Below are 15,075 nucleotides of genomic sequence, written 5' to 3'. Positions count from 1 at the left end.
ACAAGGCAATAATATATTTAAACAATTTTTTTTTTTCAACAAAGTGAGTGTGTTTAGAATGATTAAGATCAAATACAAAGGACAACATAAATAAGAAGGGTAAGAAGGATTATAATCCATTGATTTTAGATTTTGAGGGTTGAGATTAGTTTTAGAGAAAAGAAAATAATAGAATGACATAAAAGGAATTTTACATATATTGACTTTCTTTCTCCACATGCAAGTCAAATGTCAATTCTCTCATCAAAGTCAAAACGTCAATAACTTTTTCATACGACATTTGTTTTTGAAAAAAGATCACCATAATAACGAGCGTTTTTTATCTTTAATATGAGTATTATATTACTATATAAAAATAAGATAAAATTTTTCACTTTGACTGGGTTTTCTTTGTATTGTGTTAAATGTTGTGACCATTTTGTCTTTCAACTGGGTTTTGGTCCTTACATTTTTTTAATAAGGTTTCTATACATTGTGTTATTATCAAAACTTATAACACAATGTTAATTTGGGTTTTCTGTCCATTGCATTTTTATCAAAACCTATAACACAATGTATGGCGCAACGAAGATGATGTTATATTTGGGTACTCTATACATTGTGTTATAGGTTCTGGTCATTGTGTTTATTCTGTTATCCATTGTGTTTTAATCTGTTGTTCATCTTGTATTAGTCTGTTGTCCATTGTGTCTTTTATTTGCTCTCACTAATTGTGTTTTTTATCTGTCGTCATCAATTGTGTTTTTAGTCTACTTTCAATTGTGTTTTTAGTTTGATACTCATTGTGTTTTACGTTATGTCCATTATGTCTTTTATATGTTGTCATCAATTGTATTTTTTGTCTACTTTCCATTGTATTTTTAGTTTGATACTCGTTATGTTTTACGTTATTTCCATTGTGTCTTTTATCTGTTGTCATCAATTGTATTTTTTGTCTACTTTCCATTGTGTTTTTAGTTTGATACTCATTGTATTTTACGTTATGTCCATTGGTCTTTTATCTGTTGTCATCGATTGTGTTTTTGGTCTACTTTCCATTGTGTTTTTAGTTGATACTCATTGTGTTTTAAGTTATGTCCATTGTGTAATACGCAACTGAGTTTTCGATTTTTTTTTTAAATATAACAATATGGTACTCATATTAAAAATAAAAAGATGCTCGATTTTATGGTATTTTTTTAAAAAAAACAAATAATGTATAAAAAATTATGTACGTTCACAAAATAGAGGAGAGAGGGAATAACATGTGACTTGTATGTGAATAATTTTTTTTTTCTATTTGACAAATTATGGTATATTTTTTTTTTAAAATTACCCTTTCTATTTAATTTCTTTTCTGAAATTTGTCACTTTATATCGTTTTTTTACAACAATTTATTTTCAACAAAGTGAGTGTGTTTAGCAATATGGTTTTTCAACTCATCTTTGTTTCGAATTAAATTACCTTTTTGCTTAATTGTTTTGTAAAATCCGTAGAACACAACAAGTTTGAGATCACGCCTTCACACAAAGCTGTGTTTTGCAATGCGTTAAGCAAATAGTTTATACAAATGTATTGTATCTTTTCGGGTTAGAAATAATATTGTTTTAAAAACCGGTTTAAACCGGCCGGTTGTACCGGTTAAACCACCCGGTACACCTGGTTGAACTGCCCGATACACCCGGTTAAACCATTTCTGAGCCAAATCCGATACGATATAAAAACCGGATTTTAAAACATTGAGAAATATTACTCTACATAGTACGTTTTAAATATTGTTGTCAAATTTGTGAACCCAACTCATTTGTAAATACAATACTATAAATAACTTGTGAAATAAAAATTGATGTAGAATTAAAAGAACATCATATAAAAAAAACATACAAAAATATGATATCAAGATAGACCGAGGTTCGTATCAAATAAGGTCTCTTGAAAACATATTCATTGTTTAGGATGCTATGGTTAGGGTATAAATTGGTAACTTATTGTGTTACCTCTTAACGACTATAAATTCGTATCAATGATATTAACTTGTTTATATGGTTTGAGAAACAAACCACTTTGTTACAACATGGCAATCTGATAGTAGATATTGAACGGTTTGAGAAATATATCAAATCTTTTATGACTTGACAATCTCACAACACATCAATATTGTTTCAAGAGTAGACATCGACGACTTGAGTGATAGTCAAATATTTGAAATATAATTCTCGCTACAATATTATTAAAAGATGTAATCTCATAAGTTTGATTGTGTAGTCATGGTAATTAAAAATTCACATTTGTTTGGCTTATTTTTCAAGCACCGGGGGTCGGAAGTCACCGGACCTAAAAATTATATATAAGTAATTTTTTATATAACTGGGGGGTCGAAAACGTATATACCTAAAAAAATTTATACGAAACTTATATACATAACACTACGAGTGAAAAGTTAGGGGGTCCCCCGGCCCCTTGAAAATTGCGCCTCTGATCAAGTAATACCTTTCTATATTACGTTATTACAACTATTTGGTTCCAATAATTTAAAATCTTTGTAAGCATGGAGGATTACAATTAACTATTTGATTCCAATAATCTAAAAAAATTAAGCATGGAGGTTTAATTTCAAAATGTGAAAACTTTTGCTAAATGTTTTTCGTTGAAATTGAATGTTGTTTTGTTACAATCATGATTTTTGAAGTGAATATTTTGATGGATCAATTCAATCTGGCCTAGTGGGCTTAGATTGGTCATTATGAACTGGGGCATGGGGTTAGCACTAGTTGAGACGTAAGGCCCATAATCCAAACTGGACAACGGATCATTGGGCTTACAAAAAAAGTAGATGTGGACATGTGGTTCACTAACCAAAAGTCACTTCTTAAACCAAAACCGAACCGCTTTAGAAATCGGGTTGTAACCAAACTAACAGTTTGCAATGGGTTTGAGAACCCCATTGAAGCAAGCTAAAGTCGAACCGAACCGGAAAAAAGTTCATGCCAAACAACCCCCCCCCCACCCCACTTATAAACGGGTCTGAAAACAAACCTAGGTTTGGTTCATATTCCGATTTGTGCACCTCTAGGAAAGAGGGAAAAGAAAACTAAAGAGCATGAAGCATAAGGGAAGTAAAAATTTATTTAATTGCACATTGTGATAATTTATTGATTCTCACAACAATTACCTTTTTTAATAACATATTTTACTTTTTAGCGGGATTATAAAAAAATTAGACCTCGATAATGTTATTTTTAGCGGGATTATAAGAAAACTAGACCTTGATAATGTAACAATAACTAGCAATCAATTAACTTGCTACAAGTGCGACTCAATAACATATAAATCAACGCCAAACATGCAACTAGCTGTGCATCCAACTCAACGGTTGAAGCATTTGTAGGTGAGCAACACAAAGTGCCCAGTGGCGGATCCAGGGTCGGATTCCACTGGGTTCCTTTTGATAGTTTTTCACTAATTTCCATTATTTTTTCCCAAATCATAAAAGGTTTACACTATTTTTTTCCATTTTCTTCGAATCGAATGGGTTCCTGAGAACCCATGGAACCATGCTAAATCCGCCCCTGAAAGTGCCACAACCACTTTGCAGACAGTGCATGAGCTTAGTCTTATTCTTGGATGGTCAATTGGAATTACTTTAGCAACCTCCAACCCATCTATGACCATCCCTCAATGTGTCCTTGAATATGTAAATCCCCAGTGTAATCTTCATACGCAGCCGTTACCCATAAGCTTTTTTAGCTACTTAGTGTTGATCCAGAAGATTCTTCTGAATAAGGTTGGTGTCTAGTGACTTGTCAAGTAGAAACCTGAGCAAGAAAAATTCTGTATAAAAACAATGAAACGTTCTTCAGTGGATCTGATTCAAATAAATATTTCATACTCCGATCCCAGGAAAGATAAATAGCACATAAATCTTTATGTTTTCTTCTAAGAAATTTGCCAACAAAGAAAGATTGCATTTATGATTATACAGATTCAATGTATAGATATCTCATCGACCACTCACAAGTATATACAAAGAAATATCACCCACCACTCAAATGTTCCCTGGCTTACATCCTTATTTAATAGATGTGTTTTACAAAAGTAGAAAACTTGAGTTAAGAAAAAATGAAAACACAATTAATTAAGATGTTATGGTAAATTCGTTATGCTTACATAGATTATTATAGTAATTAGAGAGTATAGCTTGTTTTCTACAGAAACCTGTTAGATATTTTAGTGTAATCGGGGATTGACTTGGTGATCAAAGCGAATAATAATACACATCAAGCAAGTTAGGAGGTGCGGGAGTGCACGCTTGTTTGAGTTATTATTATTCGAAGTGTACGGGCGGAGCCCGTACTCTACGGGGGTTCCAAGGGGGCAGCGCCCCCTTGGCGGGGGTCCAGGGGCAGCGCCCCTGAAAGCAGGGTCCAAGGGGCGGCAGCCCTTGGCGGGGTCCAAGGGGCAGAGCCCCTGGCTGGGGTCGAGCTTTAATAAAAATGTGACAGAAATTTTATTTTTTCTGAATTTTGCCACATTTTCGAAATGTTTGAAAATGGCAGTTAAATGACAGTTTTGTCCAAAAATTGGATTAACTGCCATTGGGCAGTTACACCCCAAAACCCAATTCGTATTCAGTTTTTTTGATCATATTTTTCTGGTTCATCAATTCACACAAACAACATACACTAGTTCAATTTCTCGAAATCAGAGTTGTATCCGATTGAATTATTCGGGTGAACCACCGAAATAATTTGATCTGAGAGTGATTACACGCCTCTCTGATCGTCCGGTTTCTGAAAATTCCCCAACGAAGATCAAATTATTTTATGTGAAGATGGCAAGCGGATCGATGAAGGATATGATAATCAAGGAGAACAAACTGGAGAAGTTCGAAGGTGTGGACTTCCGAAGATGGCAGAAAAAGATGCATTTTCTTCTGAGTTCGTTGAAGGTTGTGTACGTGTTGACTACTCCAATCCCGGAGATACAGGAGGAGGGAAATCTGGAGCAAATCAGGAAGCGGTCGAAGTGGGAGAACGACAATTATATCTGTCTTGGCCACATCCTGAACGGTATGTCTGATCCCTTATTTGATGTTTATCAAAATGTTGAAACTGCAAAGTTACTGTGGGACACGTTGGAAGCCAAATACATGGCAGAAGATTCTTCTAGTAAGAAGTTTCTTGTCAGTAATTTCAATAATTACAAAATGGTTGATGAACGGCCTGTGATGGAACAATATCATGAATTGCTACGAATTCTGGGGCAGTTTGCCCAACATGATATGAAGATGGATGAATCCATCTCTGTTTCGAGTATCATTGAGAAGTTACCTCCTTTCTGGAGAGATGTTAAACATAATCTGAAACATCAGAAAGGAGAGTTAACTTTGGTTGAACTTGGAAGCCACTTCAGAATTGAAGAAGGCTTGAGAGCACATGAAAATGTGTTGGTCAATGATGATAAGAAACGGGCTGGATCAAGTTCTGTAAACATGGTTGAAACGGGTGAATCGTCCAAAGGAAACAATAAGTTCAAAGAGAAACGCAAGTTTCAAGGAAACAACAATTCGGGTTTAAACAAAAAGCCGAATTACCCTTGTTGGAAATGTGGTAAGGTTGGTCACTTTAAGAAGGACTGTAAGTTGATGAAGAAAAATAAGAAGTCTGGTTCAAAGGACAAACAAGAGGCTGGTTCTAGCGGATCCAAGGACCCGGGCAAGCAAGGTCAGAATTTAGTACAATTTAATAATTCGGTTCAGAATTATGTCTCACTAATTTCTGAGGCATTTTATGTGCAGGATGATGACATTGCTTGGTGGGTTGATTCAGGTGCAACAAGTCATGTGTGCAAGGATCTTCGTTGGTTTAAAGACTTTCAACCAATCGAAGACGGGTCTATCATAAAGATGGGGAATGTTGCAACTGAACCAATCAAGGGAATAGGAACTGTTAATCTTGTGTTTACTTCTGGGAAAACTTTACTTTTGAACAATGTTTTGTATGCGCCCGGGATTCGAAAGAATCTGTTAAGTGGCATTGTGTTGAATAATTGTGGGTACAAACAAGTATTGGAAAGTGACAAGTATATCTTGTCAAGACATGGTACCTTTGTTGGTTTCGGTTATCTATGTAATGGTATGTTTATGTTGAATGTTGATGTCTCGTTCATGAATGAATCTGTTTGTGTTGCTTCAACTAGTAATGCAAATTGTATAGCTTCAACTAGTAGTAGAAACAACTTGACTGAATCAGAATTATGGCATGCTAGACTAGGACATGTACATTATAAAAGGGTTAAAGAAATGTCTAAAATGAGCTTAATTCCGCCTATTAACATAAACAATGATAAATGCCATGTTTGCAAGTTGAATAAGATAACCAAAAAGCCTTTCATGCAACATGTTCATAGGGAAACTAAAGTGTTAGATTTGATACATAGTGATCTATGTGATTTTCATGCTACACCTTCTCTAGGTAATAAAAAATATGTAGTAACATTTATAGATGATGCTACTAGATTTTGTTACGTTTATTTGTTGCATGCTAAGGATGAAGCTCTTGAAAAGTTTAAGATTTATAAACAAGAAGTAGAGCTTCATCGGAGTGGGTTGATCAAAACCCTACATACGGACAGAGGTGGTGAGTACTTTGATCCGGTGTATTTCCAATCTTCTGGAATAATACACCATACCACAGCTCCCTACACACCGGAACAAAATGGTGTGGCGGAAAGGAAAAATAGGACTTTAAAGGAAATGGTCAATACCATATTGTCCTATTCGGGCCTAAGTGAGGGCTTTTGGGGTGAGGCTATGTTGACAGCCTGCTATTTGCTAAATAGGGTTCCAAATAAAAGGAACAAGACCACCCCTTATGAGCTTTGGTATAAAAAACCACCTGAGCTGCATAAGCTGAGAGTTTGGGGTTGTAGAGCCGTGGTGAGGCTCACTGATCCTAAGATAAGGAACATAGGGGAAAAAGGTATTGACTGCATTTACATTGGGTATGCGGAGCATTCATTTGCTCACAGGTTCTATGTTATAGAACCAAATGACTACGTGTCAGTGCATACGGTTATTAAGGCAAGAACTGCAGAGTATGATGAGAATAGATTCTCTTCAATGCCTAGACCTAGAGACATGGTTCCAAGCTCTAGTAACTCTCACGTGGCTGATCAAGTGATTGATACTCCTCCGGAACTTAGGAGGAGTGGTAGAGCAAGAAAAGCTAAATCATTTGGTGATGATTTTCAGCTATATTTGGTTGAAGGATCAAGAGAAGAAATTAAAATTCAATATGAATATTGCTTCAATATTGAGGAAGATCCTAAAACCTATAGTGAAGCCATGGCATCTCGAGATGTAGCTTTCTGGAAAGAAGCTATAAATGATGAGATGGACTCTATTATGCAGAATAACACTTGGAAACTGTCTAATCTACCCCCTTGGTGTAAACCACTTGGTTGTAAATGGATCTTCAAGAAGAAGATGAAAGTAGATGGTTCAATTGAAAAGTTTAAAGCCCGATTGGTTATCCAAGGCTTTAGACAAAAGGAAGGAATTGACTACTTTGATACATATGCTCCTGTAGCAAGAATATCCACTATTAGATTGTTGGTTGCCTTGGCTGCAATACACAATCTTGTAATTCATCAAATGGATGTGAAAACTGCTTTCCTGAATGGTGATTTGGATGAGGAGATATATATGAAACAACCAGAGGGTTTTGTTATGCCTGGCAATGAGCATAAGGTGTGTAAGCTAGTTAAGTCATTATATGGCTTAAAGCAAGCACCAAAACAGTGGCATCAAAAGTTTGATGAAGTGGTTTTGTCTAATGGTTTTGTATTAAACCAAGCAGACAAGTGTGTATATAGCAAATTTGATGATTCTAGGAAAGGAGTCATAATTTGTCTATATGTAGATGACATGCTGATCTTCGGTACTGACCAGGATCAAGTTGATAAAACAAAGAAATTTTTGTCATCTTGTTTTGATATGAAAGACTTGGGGGAGGCGGAAGTGATCCTTGGTATAAGGATCAAAAGGGAGAACAATGGCATATCTATCTCTCAATCTCATTATATTGAGAAGATATTGAAAAAGTTTAATTTTCATGATAGTTCTCCGGTTAGCACTCTAATGGATCCTGCTTTTAAGCTCTCACCTAATGAAGGTGTAGCTGTAATGTAACACCTCGAAATTTTGTGTCCAATAATGTGTTAACACGTGTCATGAGTTTACACGTGGCATTAAATATTAAATAAAGGACTAAAGTTGACAAACCTTGAAAGTATATAAATTCGAGGGTTATAAATGTCAACGAAGGGTAAATATACTGTATAGTAACCCTAAATAATGCTAGTACCTTCAAACGAATAAATCATGGATCGTACGGAGCGAAACACGGAAGAAAGTGAGAGATTACAAGCTACAGGGGTTAATTGTGTCAACATGTTTAATTTATACCTCTGAGTGACCCTTTGAGGAACCCGAGGCTTTGTAACAGTAAAATACGCTCACTAGAATATACGATATAAATTTCGCGAAGTTCCGTTTTAAAACGAGAAAGTTATGATCAAATTCGTATGCGAGGGGTTAAAAGCGTCAACAATAAAAGTTAAGGCTTTTCGGATAGTAATTAAACTAACCGGGGACTTAACAATGCGGGTAAAAGTCATGAGGCCCTTATTCGTAAATAATCGAGGGCCAAATCGCAAAGTTACCCCTTCGAAACCGAAAGGTCAGGTTAATGATTACAAAAGATTTGAAAATCTTGAAAATCAGACCTCAGGCGGGCCGCGTGGACGAAATAAGCAAGCTAATGCGGGCTGCGAGCCACCTGTTGATTCGTTTACTGACATGAAGATTCAGGTGGCCCGCGTCCATGTTGCATGATCTCTACTGCGGGCCGCGTACGAGTCCCAGATGCAAAAACTTTGGACAGATTCACTGTTTAAGCTAGTGAACGACCTTGTGAGCATTTATTGAAGCATGGGCGCCCTCTACATGCCCCCTAGCACCCAGGGCCACCTGCTGATCATCCATGATCCATTGTAGGGTGAGTTGTAATGATCTTGAGCCCAATTTTTCACTATAAAAGGCACTACATTGCACACAATTGAATCACACCTCAAACCTGCTCTCTTGATCATCTCTGGAGCTCTCAAGCACTCTTCTAACATCCTTAGTCGTGCACCAAGCTTCTGTAAGTATGCCTACCCTTTTGTGGCTTAGTTTTTGCATAGTTTAGCTTAAAAGTCAATCCGTCGTAATTAATGATTGACTTTGCGATAAATCACAAATGGTCCAGTGGTTTGTCGAATCAAAGGTAGTTATATGTTGGTAATCATGTGGGCTTTGAACCCCTAAAAGGGCACCCTCTGATTCCCACTCTAACTAGTCCAAATGTCGAGTCAAACGTGCTTAGAAAAAGTCAACAGAAATGCTATTTTGCGATTTCATGCATAATCTGTAATGTAGATGATATGTAACCTGTTTAAACACTCATAAAACATGATAATAAGTATATTAACTAGTCTAAGCTTGTTTAATCCGACCATTTACTGTTTTGACCTGGTTCGGAGCCGAAAGTCGCAAAGCTTTGACTTTTGCATTGACTTCAGTTCTGACCCGTTAAAGTATGATATAGATATGCCTTAGGACTCTCTTAGGACCAGGTTACATAATGGTATCAACCTCTGTGACCGGTTCGTTGTTTGTCCGAGTCTTTTACACAATTCCGTTAAATGCTTAAAAGTTGACCGTAACGCCCTTTTTAAATTAAAACGAGAATTTCGGACATATGAAAGGATTATAACCTTAGCTACTGATTTCTAAGCATGTCCCTAAAATTTCACGTCAATCCGAGGTCCAGAATGGGAGTCATGCTAAATAGCGCAAATTACGGAAACTCTAGTAATTTAGTAGCGCAATTAGCAGAACGCCTATCTAAACCCAGATTTCGACACCAAACCTTTTTCACACTGATGTAAAATAATATTTTGGGATTTTTAAAGATTTTTAATTATTTTTAACCTGCTCATAACCTACGGTTAAGGCACCGGTTCGGTAAATACCGAATATACCCTTTTTGGCCATAACTTGAGTTCTATAAGGTCTTTTGATCCGATTCCAGTTGCTACTGATTTCAAATAATAAATATTGTATTTTAGACTTTATAAACTGTTCGGGAAACTCAGAATTCCTGTAGAACTCAGAAACCTCTTTTATAATCTTTAAAAAGACCGAATACCCCTACGGGGCATAAAATGGATTTAAACTTGTTACGGGCATTATGGAAGGTATCCTACTGATACCACAACCTCTTTAAAGCATGTTGACTTAGGAAACCAGTGTAGGACTCTTACGGTTACCCGTTACGCCTTTTTGCGCGCACGGTTCGGCTTATGTAACTAGTTTACATAAACTAGCCGAAACGGGTCAAACCATAATGTTTTGACCCCAAAATCCAGAGTGTGGTTATTATACCCGTATAAAACAAGTCTTCAAAATTGTTGGGTCCAAATCACATTCCATTCACGGTTTTCGCCTTTCACGCGATTAAACTGTAACTATCCTTTGAAACTGACCGGTCTAAGCTACGGCTAATATTAAAGACCCGTTAGGATTCTAATAGGTTATTTTAAACCTCCGTTCCAGAATAGGAGACCAGTAAAAGCTATCTGCAATTTATTTTGATTAAGGATTTATACTTGCAAAGGTAAATACTTTTAACTTATTTTCCGTTATACGGGCTTGGGTTACGGTATATAGCATACCGCTTGATCGGGCATCAAATTCTCCACCGTTGAGTGGGTAATTGAATAAATTTGATCGGCTCGTTTAAATAGTCTTGTTACTTAAAAGCCTTTGGGGGGTTAATGACCATGTCCCGGATATCCCTGGCATCATTTTACGAAATGGCCACGACCTAAGCGCGGAGTGTAGGCGTACACTCGTCAGTGCATAAATAGATCGCTGTGGTGTGTCTATTGATCTTTAACCCGAACTTGATCCGGGCTACTGAACGTATAAGGAACATTTAATTCGTTCACAAGATTATATTTAAATAATTCTCCCAAGTTATAAAAGAGTTTGTGCCTTGTGCATTCAAATCAATTTTAATAAACATTTTTCAAAAGTGTCGGTTGAATGTATTTACCAGTGTAAACTGACGTATTTTCCCAAAAAGACTAAATGCAGGTACTATGCGTAATTGGCTGGATATTCTCCTTAGCATCATAAAGAGTCTCGCAAGCTTAAGATGCCTTCGTCTATTGAACAATACTTTTGTTATTATTATTATTGATCCCCTGTGGATTTTATTTCAACAATGGTGATACTTTGAAATTACAGTCAAATGTTGAAATATATTTATCTTTATGCTTCCGTTGTGCATTCATATATTGTGTGGTTTGACTACATTGTTGCCAACTACGTCACGATAATCCCTCACCGGGCCCACCGGTGAGACATGTGGAAATCGGGGTGTGACAGGTTGGTATCAGAGCCAACACTGAGTGAATTAAACACTAGCCTTTGTGTTTAATCTCAGTTACACAATTGCACATACTTGAGTCTAGACAAGAACATAGGACAAATTCGAATTGGTTATTCCAGTTGTCTTTTTATTGTTTATTGTTATTTAAAGTTTTGAAAGCAGGAAACATGCCACCTGCAATTAGACGAGGAAGAGGAGGAAGAGGCAAGGGACAGATCATTACTCACAATGATCACGAGGCTGGACCTTCGAACATGCGAGCTCCTTCCAGTACAAGAAGTGAGGAACCAAGAGACGGAGAAGAAACCTCTTTGAACCTGCTAGACATTCTACCTCGCATAGTTCAACACCCTCATACCGTCATTCTTTTGGACCAAGCTCAGAAAATGACCCCAATAACCCTCAACCATCATTTATACCTCTTCAGCGATCTGCTTTGCACCGTTCTTATGGCGATCCTTCACCTTTCTTCATAGGACAGTTTAACCCGGCAGATTATGTCCAAGAGCCAATAGGGTATAACCCTTTAGGACCAGAGGGTCACTTTTCTGAAGACAATGCAGTGGATATGGACGAGGATACAGACCCCATCGAGCCTGAAAGGGATACTCCCAATCATCCAATCGAGATCTCTGATGGATCATCCTTTCATGGAACACCCTATCAAGGTCCCGACAGTTACCAGGCGAGGTTTGACCAATGTAATTGGTACTTCAGACCATCTCATCACTTCTCGCCTCATGATCAACAGCAACAACAGGATCCTTCTGAGGATTCGCGGTTTGTGGCAATTACGCCACCGCCACTGGTTCAACTAGTAATTCCAGATCCGCCAAGGCGTAGAAGATCAGGCGCACGGATGTCCACCCGAGGAGGGGATTTCCATTTCAGCACCCCTCGCTACTTGAGTGCGAGTCACTTTCCGTCAGTGCCTGAAGAAGAACCACAATTAGGTAAACCTTTGGGTCACCCTGCAGAGGTGAATTCTGCACCAGTTGCACCACCTCCGCCACCATTCGGATACGATAATCCGATACCAGCGTACGGTGGCTCCACCGCATATAATCCGTTTGAACAGCCGACTCACACGCACTACAACTATAACTATGATGCCGATCCATATGTGGTAGCGGCTAATTATAATGCCCTCCATGGAACCTCTTGGAGACCAGATTACTCAGCTCATGGGTATCCAATACCTCCTAGACCTCTGGTTCAACAACCGTCGCAGCAGCCACGTTTTTCTCCACCGGAGCAAGAAGAAATCCTACACCGTTTAAACCGTGTGGAACGAGACTTCGAACAAGAACGTAAGAGTAATCGTGGATTTCTCAAGGGCCTAGCAAACCTACTGAAAGGAAGGAAGAAACGAGATCATTAGTCTCCTTATGTATTGTTGTATTTACAATTTAGTCCCTGCGTGGACATTTATCGTGTTTAGTCCCTACGAGGACAATTACTTTTCAGTCCCTGCGTGGACTTATCTTTTAGTCCCTGTGTGGACACCTATCTATGTATTTGGTCCCTGCGTAGACTTGTTTTCGGTAAACCTCTGCGTAGGTAATTATTATTTAAAAGTCCCGTTTAGGGCAGCGTGTAATCATATTTGAAATTTGAGGAATGTTATGTTATAAATTTCATCTTTGTTATTATTATTATGTATGAAATAAATCAAAATACATTCCTTTTAAATTAATCTGCCTAAATAAAGAATCTTAAGAGTGAAACCTAGCCAGGTGTCATTATAAGACCCGGCCAAGATGGTAAGACCTGATTAAAAGATTCAGATTTCCAGTTAACCTCTGTAATCATGTTAACGTTCATGGCAGATGTGATTCATTAAAATCGCACGCGCCATTGTTATATAAGAATCCTTTTAAGGATTCCAAAGCCCAAATTAATGATTTGTAAATCATGGGTTAAATCGTCAATAAAGATGATCATTTGTTAAACATCCATTGGTGATGTAGTGCCTACGAGCCAAATTTATTGTCAAATAAGACAAAAGGCAGTGGTGGTCTATGACTCCCTATCAGAAAAGGTAAAAGGACTACGGTTCGAACCTTCATGCCTTGATTCTCTGTAATCCCGGCTTATATTACAAAACGTCCTCGTGACTAGGCTTTTGTGCCACTAACATTATTGTTTGTAATTAGGATAAGTTATATTCAAATCCTAAATAAATGTGAGTAACAAATTAACCAGATATGGTCTCTGTTACCATGGTTAATGAATTGCCATAAAAGACAATTCCATAATAAACTCCTAAATAAAACTTTTTCGTTATCTTCTGTAGCAGATTCAAGTTACGATGGTTGATTCCAATGAAGTGAATAGTCACTCCAAAGAAGATGAAAATGACAACGCCCAGATTCATATCACGGGTGCGGAATTGAAAGCTCTTGTCGACGGTGCTGTTAAGGCAGCCTTGGACCGACAGTATGAAGAATACACAGAGTCCCGGAGTAGAACCATATCTAAACCACATTCAAAGCCAAAAACCCACTCAAAATCTCACAGCAAACCCCCGTCTAATCCCAAAAAGGACGATGATAATCACTCATCTAATGAAAACAGTGTCCGTCCAGAAAAAGTGTATATTGATGCATCTCGCGCCAGGGGTTGCACCTATAAGTACTTCGTATCTTGCAAACCCCGAGATTTCACTGGGGAGAAGGGCGCAGTAGATTGTATGACGTGGTTAGACGAGATGGACACCGTGGTGGACATCAGTGGTTGCGCAGAGAGAGATGTGGTAAAGTTTGTTTCACAATCATTCAAGGGCGAGGCCCTGGCTTGGTGGAGGTCTCTGGTTCAGGCCTCGGGGAAGACTGTTTTATACAGCATGACATGGGAGGAATTCATTTCTCTCATCAAGGAAAATTTCTGCCTTCAACATGAGGTTGAAAAGATCGAGACCGACTTTCTATCGTTGGTTATGACGAACCTTGACTATCAAGCTTACCTCACGAGCTTCAACACGATGTCCCGGTTGATTCCGTATCTGGTAACACCGGAGCCAAAGAGAATAGCTCGTTTTATCGGTGGGTTAGTGACGGGTGGTCCTTTGGACAACCCTTAAGCACGTTAAAAGATAAAATAATCCTCCATTTAACCGTGTAATTATCTTGAATTAGATAACTATGATGCTTATGTTTCAGGTACGATTTAGGAGCTTAAAGATGGATAAAAGGAAGTTTTAGAGGCTTTGGTGGAGAACGGGTCGAGAGGAGAACAAAAGAAATAACAAAAGAGACAAAGCTGCTGACCACCGTAAATTACGGTTCTACCATAATTTACGGTAGACCTGGAATTGGCTATTTTCTTCACCGTAACACAGGCTCTCAATACCGTAAAGAAATGATGTTCACCGTAAATTACGGTGGAGCCGTAATTTACGGTGGAACTGCGATTCCAAAAACGTAACTGTCACTATGTATTCGGTTTTTGAGTGTCTTTTCACATTATCTCATGATTGGACGGTTCTTGGACACCTTGGGGACGAATTTTGGCTTGTGGCTTGTTTTGTGAACAATTTCAATCATTCGGTTTGTGCTTTTGATTTGTATGAACAATAGTTTGATGTTGATGATG

Source organism: Helianthus annuus, chromosome 12, assembly GCF_002127325.2.
Source record: "Helianthus annuus cultivar XRQ/B chromosome 12, HanXRQr2.0-SUNRISE, whole genome shotgun sequence".
Lineage (NCBI taxonomy): Eukaryota > Viridiplantae > Streptophyta > Magnoliopsida > Asterales > Asteraceae > Helianthus > Helianthus annuus.
This window is presented reverse-complemented; position numbering follows the sequence as displayed.